The 14,716-nt window shown below is 34.7% G+C and overlaps 1 long non-coding RNA gene across 2 annotated transcripts in view; it reads right to left on the bottom strand.

The window, feature by feature from the left end:
* Window positions 1-2,037: 2,037 nt before the first annotated feature.
* LOC139081811 (uncharacterized) overlaps window positions 2,038-14,716 on the bottom strand; it is a 190,658-nt gene continuing 177,979 nt past the window's right edge. The window contains exon 3 of one of the 2 annotated variants that reach the window (XR_011537161.1): window positions 2,038-3,711. This is a non-coding gene — a long non-coding RNA (uncharacterized lncRNA). The remainder of the gene's footprint in view (window positions 3,712-14,716) is intronic. The other variant, XR_011537162.1, reaches the window with a different exon arrangement.

Raw genomic sequence — 14,716 nt, 5'->3', positions numbered from 1 at the left:
AAAAATGAAGACGTGGATCAGGTCATTGTACCATGGGGTTACCAGAATTGATGTTCCTCATATTCTTCCCAAATTTTTATTAAAATATTTATAACCACACCAGATAGCATAGAGAAGGGAAATCCATTGTAAAACTAACCACACAGACCCTGTGACTCAAATTATACCCTCATAACAAGCTCAGAAAAAGAAAACGCCCAAGGATGAAAAAGAAATACATTAAATTATCCCACTTTTGTGTCCCTAATTCTAAGTTGCACTGACTACACAGAACCAATAACAGGGAACCAATTATCCAATTTCATTGAGCTTGACAGAATGAGTCTGTCATTATGTTCTGGAATATTTAATCACTCAAGGAAAAGAATTACTTAAGGAAGGATGAGTATAAACACACAGGTTATCTTAAAAGCTGTAGACTCTTCCTGTATTGTGCAAAGAAGTGACAAAATGAATTTCTTGATTCTTAGTCATGGTCTAAATGAAACAAAGGAATCAAAAGGAAAGAGACAAATGTACACCAAGAACAATCCAAGATGACTGAAATTAAACCAAAAATATTATGACAATAAATGTACACAAATTATCACTCCTAAATATACAAAGATTGTGAAGCATCTTTAAAAAATAAAATAAATGGGGATTGTTAAAAAAATCTGATGAAGTACACAGAAAGCATGAACATTTATTGGTCAAAAATAAGATGAATTGAGATAATGTAAAACAAAATAAGTGATAAGTAGGGAACAATAGACCATTTTGCTCAAAAAGACTACTGCAAGATAAAATTTCATAAAACCTGAGCCTAGACCTTAATAATTATTCTACAGGCATAGAAGCAGGGCCCCAAGGGTGTGAAAGGACCAATCTTGAGTGTGTCTTCATACACTACGGTTCTAATATCTTTGCATAGAAGCTACTCTGCTTTGTGTGGTGCAAGGGAACAATTAACTAGACTCTGAGGACAATACCCAACATAAATCTCAACCTTTCAAAATAGAACTTCTCCACCCTTCATTGGTGTGCAGTGTTTCTTTGGTTTAAGGAAATATATACAAGTTGCCTTTCAGAGAATGGTACGTTCAAAAGTGTTCTATTCTCCCCCACAGCATCACTCCATGGTGGACTGTAGAAGAGCATCTCATATCTCTATGTTGCTGAAAATGTTGTAAGGTTTACGTACTTTCCCAGTCACTAACTAGAGGCCCACTGTGTTGGGGACTTAGTATGGATAACATACACAAAATCTTTAAGATCAGGAAGTACTGTTTGTAGCATGTGGAAAGGACTTTAGTATTAATTGAGAAAGAAATGTGCTCCTCCTCTTTGGGAGACCACTGGCGCTTATCAGAACCTTAAACAAACAAGTCTCTAATCAGAGAACATATTGAAGAACATATCTGACAACGACTTGAGGGAGTTTTGTTGGTTTATAAGGTTCATATAACATAGTGGGTAAAAGGGAAAATAGAGGAGCTTCTTGGGCAAGACAAAGCTTTGTTATTCTAAACCAAAGGGTATCTGGATTGAAAAAGAAAGAAAAAAGACCAATGTGAGAACTGAAGATGAAAAAGGTAGAATATTTCTAAAAGTGACTTGTAGGAATCAGAAGATGAAGAAAATCACTACAACATTAAAAAGTCTGAAAATCAAATAAATACTCTCAGATTCCTGGTTTACTAGAAAAATCCAACTTTTGCAATATTATACAATAATTAAGCATGCCTAAAGTTAATGTGGTAAATTTTAATAAAATGTTGCATATTATTGGTGTTATTTTTATGTGTGTATAATTCAGAAAAATTTGGTATTCCAGAAAAGGATGGGACAGTGAGCTACATAATGATATGTACTGAGTATGCCACAGGGCACAATCTTCTCCCTTGATTTTCCCAGGCCAGCTTTAAGAATTCTTATCTGATGCACCGTCAAAATATTACAACCATTTGGAAAAGATGATTTGATAAATGGCAGGCCAATCGTACTCCTCGGTATTTACCCAAGTAAATTGAAAACACGTTCACACAAAACCTAGTATGCTGATATTTTTTGCAGCTTTATTCATAATTGTCAAAACTTGAAATCAGCCAAGATGTCCTTCAATACATAAATGGATAAACAAACTGTGGTACATCCATACAGAGGAATATTACTCAGTGATTTAAATAAATGAGCTATTAAACCATGAAGGAATCTTAAATGCATATTACTGAGTGGAAGAAGCTAATCTGAATGGCTCCATACTGTGTCTTCCAATCATATGACATTCTGGAAAAGGCAAAACTAGGGAGACAGTAGAAAAATTAGGGGTTCCGGGTGAGGAGAGGGATGATTAGATGAGTCACACGGCATTTAGAGCATGAAACTATTGTTTGATAGTGTAATGGTAGACACATGTCATTACACATTTTCAAAAGCTATAGAATATATAACACAAAGAGCGAACTCCAATGTAAACTTGAACTTTAGTTAATAATATTTTATCAGTATTGGCTCATCAATTATAACAAATATGCCACACTAATGCAACATGTTAATAATAGAGGGAATGGAGGAGGGGAAGTTTGAGGAGGTATATGGGAACTCTGTGTTACTTGAACTTGCTCAATTTTTTGGTAAACATAAAATTGCTTTAAAAATAATCTCTCTCCTTTTTTTTTAAAAGTCTGTGTATCGTAGTAATTGGTCTGGTTTTCTAAAAACACTGCTTGGAGGCAGTGAGGACTAATAGGTTAAAGCCAAATGAAACACTGGCAAATTCAAAAGAGACTTTCACATCCCAAATGTGCTAGATAAAAACTTTCGGAGCTGAAAATCACTGAACAAATCGTCCCACCTTTAGTCAACATGGACCAAACACCTGTGAGCTGTGAGGCTCCCCCCCATCCCACCCCCAACTTACCCTCATGCACCACTACACTCACACGGGGTGCAAACACACACCTGCATCTTGGGATTACGTAAGGCCTTCACCTCTTCACAGTACCCTGCAGAGAGGGGATTACATCAAGAATGACTGAAGTTAAGTTTACCATATGTCTGGAAGTAAAGGGACTTAAAATTGCAAATGTGTTTTTAACGGAAAATAAGGAGATTCTGAATGTGAGCACTGAGATTCTTACCTCATTTCAAGCTTTTATGGATATTTATGGAATTAAACTATTTCTTTAACCAAAGCAAGTTGTGCTTCGCAATCAATTAGCTGCAATTTGAGTGTACAGTTACGCCTACACAGAATCAGAGTTATGCAAAGACAGGCGCAGCAGGACTATCGGTGGACTTTTACTAAGAAAACTCTCCTCGTGCCAAAAGCAGAAAATATTTCTAAATACGTGACAGTATGCATTAAGGCAGCAAGCATTAATTCTTTTGTATTATATGTGTGTGAATGTGTGTGTGTGTGAATGTGTGTGTGTGTATAAAACTTCTGGCCCCAACATTCCTCTCAAGGCTCTATATTCAATTACGTTCAATACTGAGGTTCTCATGATTACATAATCATATGCGACATGTTCATAATCCCATTTGTTTGTATAGCCCACTCCGCTTCATCTGCTAAACTCTTTTTTATTCGTCAGTTTCCGGATCCAATGGCACCTCCTTTAGGAAATTGTCCCTCATTCACCAAAGCAGATCTCATCCCAGCTTCTGAGCTGCCTCAGCTTTTTGTTCATGCTTTTGTTAATGGCAGGCACACGTTATTGTAGTCACCTGTTAAAACGTTACATTATCCATTAGAATATAAGAGGCTTAAGGATGGTAATTTTGTCTTCTAATGTTGTACCACTACTTCCCCAAAACACATAAAAAAAAGACCTCTGATACGTGAATGTTTCTCTGCGTGTGAGGACGTATTTCAAGTCATCACACGAAGCAGTTCTTTCAGTATTCTTCTGAGGAAGATGTGTTTACCATCTTTATTATGCAGAAACAGAGACCCAGAAAGATTGTGACATACTCCTAATCACAACGCAAGTAATAACTGAATTCAGTATGCCCAAGCCAGAGCCCATTTTTGCTGAAGAGAGAAAGTGTAGCCACATAACAGCACCCTTAACAGCCAACAGTGTTGTATAAACAGTTGTTGAATGTTTAACACCCACCACCCATTGTCTCATGCCTTTTAAGGTTTCATGTTATCTAGTTCCCGCAACAAGTTACAAAGTAAATTCTACCTCACTGTGTACGTGAAAAAACTGAAAACAGAGATTTCAGGAACTTGCACACACCATTAAATTCATTAGGTATAGGAAATACCTAAAAGCAAAGATAAAGAAAAAATGCCCTTTTCTATTATATCTTAGTTATTTTAGTAATGTCTTCAGGAAGAAATACAGTAATGCAAATATATGTGCTGTGGTGTTTATGTTATTTAAATAAAATATCATATTGATATTATGGAAGATATTGAAAACATATTAGGCAATATTTATTAAATTGATTTTGTTCTTAACCCCTGAAAATATAATGTTAGAAAAAATTTCCCCTTCGTTTTCTATGTAAGTAAATTCAAATTTAGAGGAATGAACTAAATTGTGTAAAAATGTCAGTGCTCTAATTCAAAATGAAAATAATTTTCTCCTTTCTATTCATTAACGGAAAATAAGAATCTAGAAATCAAGTATCAAAGGTAAGCAATGAAACATGAGGGAAAGTAGAAGTAGTCTATGTTTCTATTTTTGTGGGGTCTTTTGTGCTGGATGATTAGCCCTGAGCTAACATCCATTGCCAATCTTCATCTATTTTTTTTTGCTTGAGGAAGATTAGCCATGAGCTAACAGCTGTGCCAATCTTCCTTCACTTTATATGTGGGTCACTACCACAGCAGGGCTGATGAGTGGTGTAGGTCCATACCTGGGATCTGCACCCACAAACCTGGGTCACCAAAGTGGAGCCCGGCAAATTTAACAACTATGCCACAGGGCTGATCCCTATGGTTCCTGTTTTGAAACTATGATTTTTAGAATCTAGTTTTAAGGACTCTAGCAAAGTCTTTTGTTTTCCCATACAAAGAATTGAAGCATGCGAAAGCACACAAGCACATACACGTGTATAGAAATATATTCCAGAGAAATAACACACTTGATCACTTTTAAAGCTTATTTGATTTGGAAATAAGAAAACCTATTATTCACACTGGGAAAATAACATTGCTGTGTTGTGTTGGCAGGATTTAGGAGCTGCTGTTATCTTTTCTATATTTTACAATGTATCTGTGTCACAGACACCAATGGAATTTAGTACTGCTGAGACTGTTGTAAGAATTGTCTACTTCTAATCCTCAAATTATGTGATGAAAGCCAGAATTAGTTATGATATAAAATACAGTAGCAAATTTCAATAGAATTTTCAAAGTATTGTGTCTTCAAAAATAGGTAGACAGTGTACAACCTCAAGAGTGAACCCTAGGTAACTGCGGACTTCGGGTGACTGTGATGAGTCAAGGTAAGTTGATCCATTGTAACAAACGCACCACTCTGGTGAGTGACGTTGATAACGGGAGAGGCTATGAATGCGTGGGGGCAGAGGATATATGGGGAATATCCGTACTTTCCTCTCACTTTTGCTGTGAACCTAAAACCGTGCTAAAAAAAATAGTAACTTTTTAAAAAATGGACAGAGATCATGAAACAATAGCATTGATGATAGTGAAATAATATTTTCTCTTTTCATTGAGATTTCTATCTACATTCAGTACAAAAATTATTTTAATTGAAATTTCCACAGAGTTTGCTAATATCTCAAGGATATTCCCATAGATAATTATATATATTTAACAAAATCAGCCTAAGAAATGCACATTTCATAGACTTACTGATGTTTATTCATAAAATACTAAAATACGTAAATACAAACCCACACGCAACACAGAGTTAATAGGTAGTGATTTTCATCTTTGAACAGAATATTATTTCCACCTTAAAATAAAAAATAATATGAAAAATCACAAGAAAGCTCATACATGACATAGAACTTCAATTCCTTTACACTGAAATATGACATTGTTGAATATACCAAAGAATCTGTCAATTACCTTTCTTTGAAATATGGATTGCATAAGGGAATGAAAGCATTACTAACACGGACTAAAATTTCTATCCAAACTTCCATGAGGCAGAGAGACGTAATTCTATTCAGTCAATGAATTATGGTACAGGAGGCAGGGAAATGACGGGAAAGCTGAGATCAATCATCAGGGAGATGCAAGTGAACAGAATCTGTTAATACACAAAGTTAACTGCTTTGCTTTCCAGTATATGCTCCCAATCATGCCGTTAAAAAATTGCATTTTATCTTTGCTCCACAGGACTTCAGGAAGTGGTTTTGTGTTCCTCTATACTCTACTATAATAGGATCAAATTAAAAGTATCACAGAAAGTTTACCAGAATTTTCATCAGATGAATACCAGGCAGCTTTTATTAACCTTATTTTACTGATAATGAAACCAAGAAACAAGAAGCTTAAATACCTTGATGAGAGTCACATGGCTAGGAAACGCAGTGCTGACACCAGAGTCCCGGTGTTTGTTCTATGGTCTTTAATAAGTCTCTTTAATTACAAAGTTTATGAAAGCAACTCACACTTAACGGAGTGCTTACTTAGCGACAGTCCTCAAATTGCACTCATTTGCTTAAATTTGCTAAGTCATTTCTATCTCACAAAAAAACAGTGTGCAAAAGAGAAAACAGAGGGGCCAGGCACACAGCTCCTGAGTGTTTGTAGGTGTTAAATCTGATGTGGTGGGAGTAGCTAGTGCACAACTGGGGGAAAAACATTCTTAACAACAAGGTCAGAATGCTCATAAAAGAACATACATTCTAGGATCATAAAACATTAAAAAGATGCAAATAATTTTAATGTAAAAGGAAACACTAACGTAAGGTAATGAAATGAAGTATAAATTCTGAAAAAAATTGCTTTTCATTCAGGTTGTGAGCTGTAAAAGTGTTTGGCTTTTAAATTCTCTTTCCTTTCCATCCTTTCCACCTTTTCCTGCTGTTCTCTTCACTACCGATTAGCCCTTCTGCTACGGCAATAGTTGAGGACACAAATTATTATCCCCAATTAATTGCTTACTCCAAATAGGAATTTAATAAATGGGTACAATGATGTTTTGAAAATATTAATTAGGCATTATTTAACTCACAATTTAGTTGATGCATTTATTAAATAAATAGCTATTTATTCAAGGCATGATGCTAGACACTATCATTAAAGAGAAGTGCATAATATCTGGTCCTTCATCTAACAAAGTCTATTAAATATGTGTCATTTTTATCTTTCACCTCTAAATTTATTCAACTTTGTGATTATTGCCCTATTCCACCCTGATTCCTTATTTCCTTTCTTTGCCTCCATAAACTTTTAGTGATTTCTTTTATGATGTTCTATCAAGGATAATGTTGTATCAAGGCACACATTATCCTCTTATGACTTTATTCGTTTTTGTAAAGAGGGATTATAAAATATTGAGTGTTTCTTTCAGATGGTTACTTTTCAAAACTATTTACCAAAAAGGAGAAGTTCCATTCAGGCATAGAATCCTGAGAACGGGAGGGAAGTTTTTCTGTTTGTTTGGTTTTGAGTGACAATGTATATTAAATCTAAATCAGTATCCTTGGAGGACAACATAGAAAAATCAAACAAAAGGAACTTAGTAAGGTGACAATTCATGGTTCAAAGATAATAAACCTTAATATAAGAGAGGACAAATAAAATTAATCATAAACAAAGGTGCAGGGTTTTTATTTCTAATTGTATCTCAATCATAAGGAAGTTTTTCAAAAATATAAATTTGCTAAAAATACTTAAATTATCTTATATGAACTAAAATATTAGTTTACAAAGTAATGATTTTATATTGGATATAACAGTTTAAATGAATAAAATAAAACAAGATTATTACAACTTAGCTGTAAAAAATTTAAGATGTTTTAAAATATGTAACAAGCAAATAGATTGATTTTGATATATTAAAATATTTTAACAATTTTGAAAGTATGAGCTTTTAGAAGACAGTCTGTGTATGAATGAGGAAACAGAAAATTATAGATATTATTACGCAGTAATAAAAAAGAAAAAATATATCTTACAGTATCTTTGAAGTAGCATATGGGCACTCAAGCTTTATTTGTTTCACTTTGTTTATTTTGGAAATCAAAATGTTTTATTTTGTTTTTGAATATCCACCTGACTAAAACTTCTCAAAGATGTCCTGCAAGTCTGCGCTTCTTGCTACTAAACCCTCTTTCTGTAGCCATTCCATGCTCCCGGGAAATTTGCTTTGCTACATGGATGGTGTGATCTACCAGATTCAAAAATGCTGCACAGAGAGAGAGCTGCTGTATATATGGAGCTTCTGTCCACCTAGAATAGAAAACTCGCAAGAAGAAATCCTTGGGATTTGAGGGCAAAGCCAAGATTATAAGTACTGCATAAGTTCAAAGAGTACTGCTGGTTAGAATTATATAAACCGATGGTAAGAAGATTGTACGATATACAGTTCTGTCACAGGCTAATTAACAATTCCACAAGTGAAAGTAGATGTCCAAGGCATGTGGAGACCATGGCCACAAACTGGTCAGATAAAGCATTTTCAGAGACAGATACAGAAGAATCATCACATAGAAGAAAGATCTGATCACAGAAGGTTATCATGAAGATCCCTTTTTGCCCTCTGAGTTTACAAAACATATTTTGCAGAGAGCAGAGGATAATTCCAGTAGCAGCATCTCGGGCTACTAGTGCAGTCCTTTGAGAGGTATTTATCAAAATTTTGCTTTTGAAGAAATCGTTGAATTTCATAGCCATATCTAAAAGAGATACGCCGTCAAAATGCAGACTCCGAAGCCAGTTCAGTAAGTTCCAGGAGTCCAGGAAAGGGAGCTATTCTGGTTTCGTGAGAGGTCCCTCCGCTGGCACCTGGTTCTCTCTGAAGACAGAACTAGGGCCGGGGATTAGACAATATCCTTGGAAAACATGATGGGAGATTATGTGCCGGTGCCAGCCTTTACTTCTCACCACAGAGACTATGTCTCTGTCGATCTGAGGCTCGCTCTCACTGAGGGAGTAGTTTTGCTCCAGGAATTTCTTGTCTCTTCACTTCGCTAGATAATAGCAACATCTGGTGATGGGAATTGAAACTCCCACTCATCAGGTGAAACTAAATAAAACTTCCACCACCTGTTAACCTGCTTTACTTGGCACAAATCAAAGAGTTTAAGGAGTAGAGAAATAAGTAAAAGAAAGACACCCAAATTTCATCTCCTTGAAGGGAAGTCAAGATCTGTCTAGACCCCGCTACACACAGCATAAACTTAAGTCTAGCTTGTCCCATCACATTTACTGGACTTATTTCACACAACTCCCCTCTTCAATACATTATACAAAAATGATTCCAGCCTTACTACGAAGATGAATATGTCCTATTTTCCCTGCTAGAGGGACCCGATTTAGCAAACTCATCCCTGGCAGTTTCTGTCCCATAGATTGGCTTTACAACTGTCGGCTACACATTCGTTAGGAAAAGCACTCCTCTCTTCTGGCATCTTATCTCCACTCTTCTCCTCCCCCCCACTTTCCACTAAAACAGTGTTTTTCAAATTATGATTTGCCATCCACAGTATGTGTAATCAATTTCACTGGTCACCATATAGATTTGAACTGAATAGAAGAGAAAATACAAGAAAGCAACACACAGTTAGCTCAAGGGCTGTTTCCTTTGATATTTCTATAAGTGTGTGTCTATATTCTGGGTTGTGGTGCAAAATCTCTCTTATTTTTAATATAGGTTTTTAAAAAAGTTTGAAAATCACTAATCTTGAATCTGAAAAGTCTGCCTGCTTTTCTTCTTCTCTAAAACATTGCTGATCAATTTTTAGTGAAAATCCCTTATTCTATCACCCCCTCTAATCTCCTCTGAGAAATTCCTGAATCAGTCACTGTAGGAGTAGGTACAAGCTGCAATATTCCCTGTTATTTTTCTCAGACAGTGGACCCAGGCTTTCAGTGTGGAAAGAAAGACACAAAAATATGTCTTGGTTCATCCTCCAACTTAATCACAGAGGATAAAGGTCTTACTTCCTTCTCTGGATCTCACTTCCTTCAATATTATTTTCTTTTGAGAAGAAGTAAGAAGGGAGGGGATATGCACTACTTTCCACATGCAATCTTACCCAGTACCTGCTTGAAAACAAACCCTATTGTGACTTCTTAAGAAATTCCCACAATTAAGCACACTACTAGCTTTTGCTTACAGTATTCCTTTTCACCATTTATGTGCATCCATTGGTTCTAGACAAGTAAGATATGACATACAGTATTCCATCTACTCCATCCCATGGCCCCCAAGAAGAAATGAGAGAAAAGTGAGACAGAAAAGTAAGACAGACAACACAAAACCAAAACCCATTTGGTTTTGGAGACTTGGTTCAGAAGGCAATCAGAAATACAGGATGAGACTGTAGCAAGAAATTGAAGTGGAAAAATGCAGTCCTGACCATGATTGAAAGATCTGTGACATTCTTCCCAGCAAATGAGAAACCCATATATGAGTTGAGTTGAATGCAAGTCTCTCTCCTACCGAAAATCACGCCCTCAGAACATTCTATGGACAAATACCAATAGGTACAATGCTTAATTTTCAGTTGGTATCTATATGCTTATTTGAAAGGAAGAATTTTAATGTACTGTTTTACGTTAGAATAACGAAACCAAAAAAAGGAAACTAATGGAAATATCATATTCACCTCTAGTAAACATTATTACCTCTAGTAAACATTTTCTATTTAGAATTCTCCTATTTGATCTAACAGGTACCTTTAGTTTAAAATAAGCTTATGCAGCTGTAAGTTGCATATCAATTTCAAATCACAATTTTTTTTTTTCTGCTGAGTTAAAAAAAATGGCAAACAGTGAAAAGAAGACTATGAAAAAAACTGAGAAAATCTCTCTGGTATTTTGTCAGCTTGGCATCCAGTAATCCTTAGGGGAAACTTGACTTCTGAATTCAACTTAATAGATAAGCCCCTAGGAACCCTGTCATGGGAATAACTATTACAGAATTTGACACAAGTGTAGACAAGTGGGATCATTGCAGCAGAAAATCTTATAGCAATAAACCAAAATTTTTCTTGACATAAGAAATCTAAGTGATTTGGTGATTATCAATTAGGCAGCTAGAGAAAGCTGACAGGACAGTGAGCTCGAAGCATGACTCTCCCTAGGGTGGAAGGGATGGAAAACTATTTCCATTCTTCGTGAACAATTTAAATCATATATAAGTAATTATTGTTAGACAACTCAAATCATTATTTCAGCTTACTGAAATAATCATTCATGTGATAAAGTAGACAGGGAGTTGGAAAAACAAACAATATGTTCATTTAAAATATTTAAAAGGATGAAGTTATACCTGAATAATGTATTATAAGACAATAAACAATAAAACAGTTCTTTACAATAGTTTCAAGCAATGTTAAAGGTACAAATAACCGATAAAGAATCTAAAGACTAATTCAAATAATTCTTTAAAATATGAGGAAATTTAAATATTAAAAATGTTGGTCTGTGATACAAATAAACAATGATCAACTATCAATTCCCCTAATACCTAAAATAATGAAAAACAACATCATGATAAGATCTATAATGGCAAAATAAATTGCTTACACTTAAGAAAGAAAATCTACTTAATTTTTCACACTACAGACATATTGAAAGCACATTTCTAGAATTAAAGTCTTACAACTGTTAAGAATGAAAAGGTTTAAGATTTTTATTCTACATGCAAGCTAACAAGTTATCCCCAGAATCCTGAATACTGGCAGAAGACATGAGACATCTGGGTCAAAGAAAAAAGGATTTTATTACAGCGATAGCAGCAGCCATAGAATCAGCAATTTCTTAAATGGCACCAATTTCCTGAGCCCCAACATGCATAGTATAAAACCAAAATTGCCAGGTGACATCTGCACATACAGTAGGCTGCAAGACAGGAGAGGAACTCTAAGCAAGTATGTTGGCCCACTGCTTCAAAAGGAGACATTCTCTACTCTGACTGCTCACTATATACACGAGTGAAAAGATAGGAAAAAGTTCAGCCCACTACTGTCCACAAGGTATGCAGAACTGAGAAGATCCATGGAGAATTGTCTACCAACAACACTTGAATTTTATTCACTGGTGTATTATTTGTCTTGAATAAAAAATAAAGCAGAAGTTTTCCTTTTATATGTTCATTTCCAAAAATTTACTATTTCTTTACTTTGCCTTGTGTTACACTCGTGATTCTCAACCTTTTTTCATTATTACCCTCCCTTCCAGCTGCCTTTTAAGACATTTTTTTCTTGCTACACTCATGAAATTTTAATAGCGCAGATATACTGTGTATCTGTTTATGTCCTGTGTGTATATTCGTGCTTTCTACATAAAGAGGGTAAGATTTTCTACATTTCAAGAACCGTTTTTTTGCTTCCTTGTTGGTGATATCAACCCTCTTGAGAATGAATGTGTTGCACTAATAAAAAATACTGATTATATTGTGTTGAACTAATAAAAATTAATGATAAAAAATTTTAGGGAATTTCTATTCAATTCTGTGTAAAATCTAAACCTTACCAAACATTTTTATAACTTATTCATGAGGAATTTCTGTAAAGGTAATAAAAAGTATAAATATTATTTCGCTGACTCTTGACAAAAACTCTTTCAGTTAGAGAATATTATTGTTATTATCACTATTTAACAGATGAAGAAACTGATGTATAGACAATGTCTATATTTTTCCACTTCCCCAGCTCTCATAAGTAAGCAGGTCAGAAGTAGGATCCAACCCGCAAAGGCTAGTCCAGATCCCATAATCCCTATATTATGTAATTAATTACCCAACCTCAGTCTCTTAATTAGATTTTTTATGCTTATGAAAAATCTCAATCAGATAAAGCTTTTAACAAACATAAAACTTATTTTATTCCCACAAAAATTATTTTAGGAAACCTGAGAAGATAAATAAAAACCTACAAAGAGTAAGACTAGAAAATAAAGCAAAAAACCAAGAGAAAAGCAAGATTTAAGCATTATTGAATTTAATATCAAATTATTTTTCAACTTTTTAACTTGTATATCATATCTGTTTCTCCCCTCCCTTAGAAGGGAACCTTTTTGATAAAACATTTGATACAATTTTTTGATGCAAGATTTTTTGATAAAACCTTTGATATAATTTTCTCCAGCTCCCTCAGTGCCATTAGTACACCCTCCTCAAAAGAGTGCATCTCTCTGTGTGTGCAAATAGTGTCATTATTCCTTGAATGGTATTTACTCCTTGTGTTTCTTAACCTCAAAATGTACTCAGGACTACAATTCTCAATAAATGATGCCATACACAATGAAGAAGGGAGATATCTTTAAAAATCTTTGATTGTTTTTAAACTAAATTCAACATTTAATAATTTTTATAAATTTTCCAAAGCCTCTCAATATCATTGTTTGGAAAGAACAACACACTAAAAAACCAAAAATAGCCTACATGAACATTTAGAATTTAGCAATAATTTCTAACCCATAATTATCTGAACATTAAAATAAATAGAGACTTGTATTATTGAGGGCCTTTTATATAGAAAAAACCTCCATGAAAGCTTTTTCCCTCCCCCACCTCAGGCGTACATAGAAGATTTTCACACATCTCTGATAATGGCTGTTTACTCTCTTACTCCAGCTTGATTTTCATGAGTTTTGTTAAAAGAAATGAGAGGATAGGCATAAAAGAAACAGTTTAAACAAAGAATCAGCATAGGAAAAGATGAAAAAACCATGGAGAAAAATCTGACAGGAACTACTGTTAAAAAGTGTCTAGGCTGTCAGAGCTGACAAGGTTGAGGATCCCCACAGAGTACTGTACCCTCCAAAATGTCTAATCAAGGTGATAGTGTTGGGTGCATCAACATTGTTGGGCTCTTCCCATGGCAATAAGTCTAGTTAATGCACCTTTTTAGGGTGTGCATTAACTTTATTTTACTAAATTGTGAGAGGTATTATTAAAGAAGGTGTACAGTGCATATACGCAAGGAGAGAACACAAATAAAATAAATACAAATTTATTCATTATTCAGCTGAATAAATAGGCTACCATCAATACTTTGAAGTTCTTCATGTTTACTAAGCCTTCATAAAGTAATATATCAAGAGGATTACTGTAGAGAAAGAGTCATGGCTTTTGTCAATCTATATAATTCTATCATTTACTTAAAAATCTCAAGGTCATAGGTTTGGAATTGAAGTAAGCTAGTATAAATAAATCTTTAAAATGTATGACAAACCCTTTGATAGATGGAAGGTAATAATTCTATCAACCACGAGATGGAGACTATAAGACAGCATGGAGTTACTGTGTCATTGGACAATACTTTGTATATAAAATATAGATCTTGGTTAAGCAAAAGAGATACAAATATTATATCCTACAGGCATAGCTCTCATGACACCATATTTAGGGAAAGAAAGGATTGCAGGTAACAGGTCACTTCCTTCAAAGTGAAGAGTACAGACAACAAGCAAGTGTGAACTGTTGAGATTGTACCCAAGCAGCTTTGGATTACAGAAGTTCTAAAGCTGGCTGTCCTGAGGAGATAACTAAATGTTTCAACTCAGAGATTGTTCTAGAGATACTCACAGAAGAAGGAAAAATATAGAAACCAGGGATGTGCAAGTTTA

The sequence above is a fragment of the Equus przewalskii genome, chromosome 2 (genome assembly GCF_037783145.1).
Source record: "Equus przewalskii isolate Varuska chromosome 2, EquPr2, whole genome shotgun sequence".
Lineage (NCBI taxonomy): Eukaryota > Metazoa > Chordata > Mammalia > Perissodactyla > Equidae > Equus > Equus przewalskii.
The sequence above is the reverse complement of the archived record's forward strand: the minus strand, read 5'-3'. Positions and strand labels throughout refer to the sequence as shown.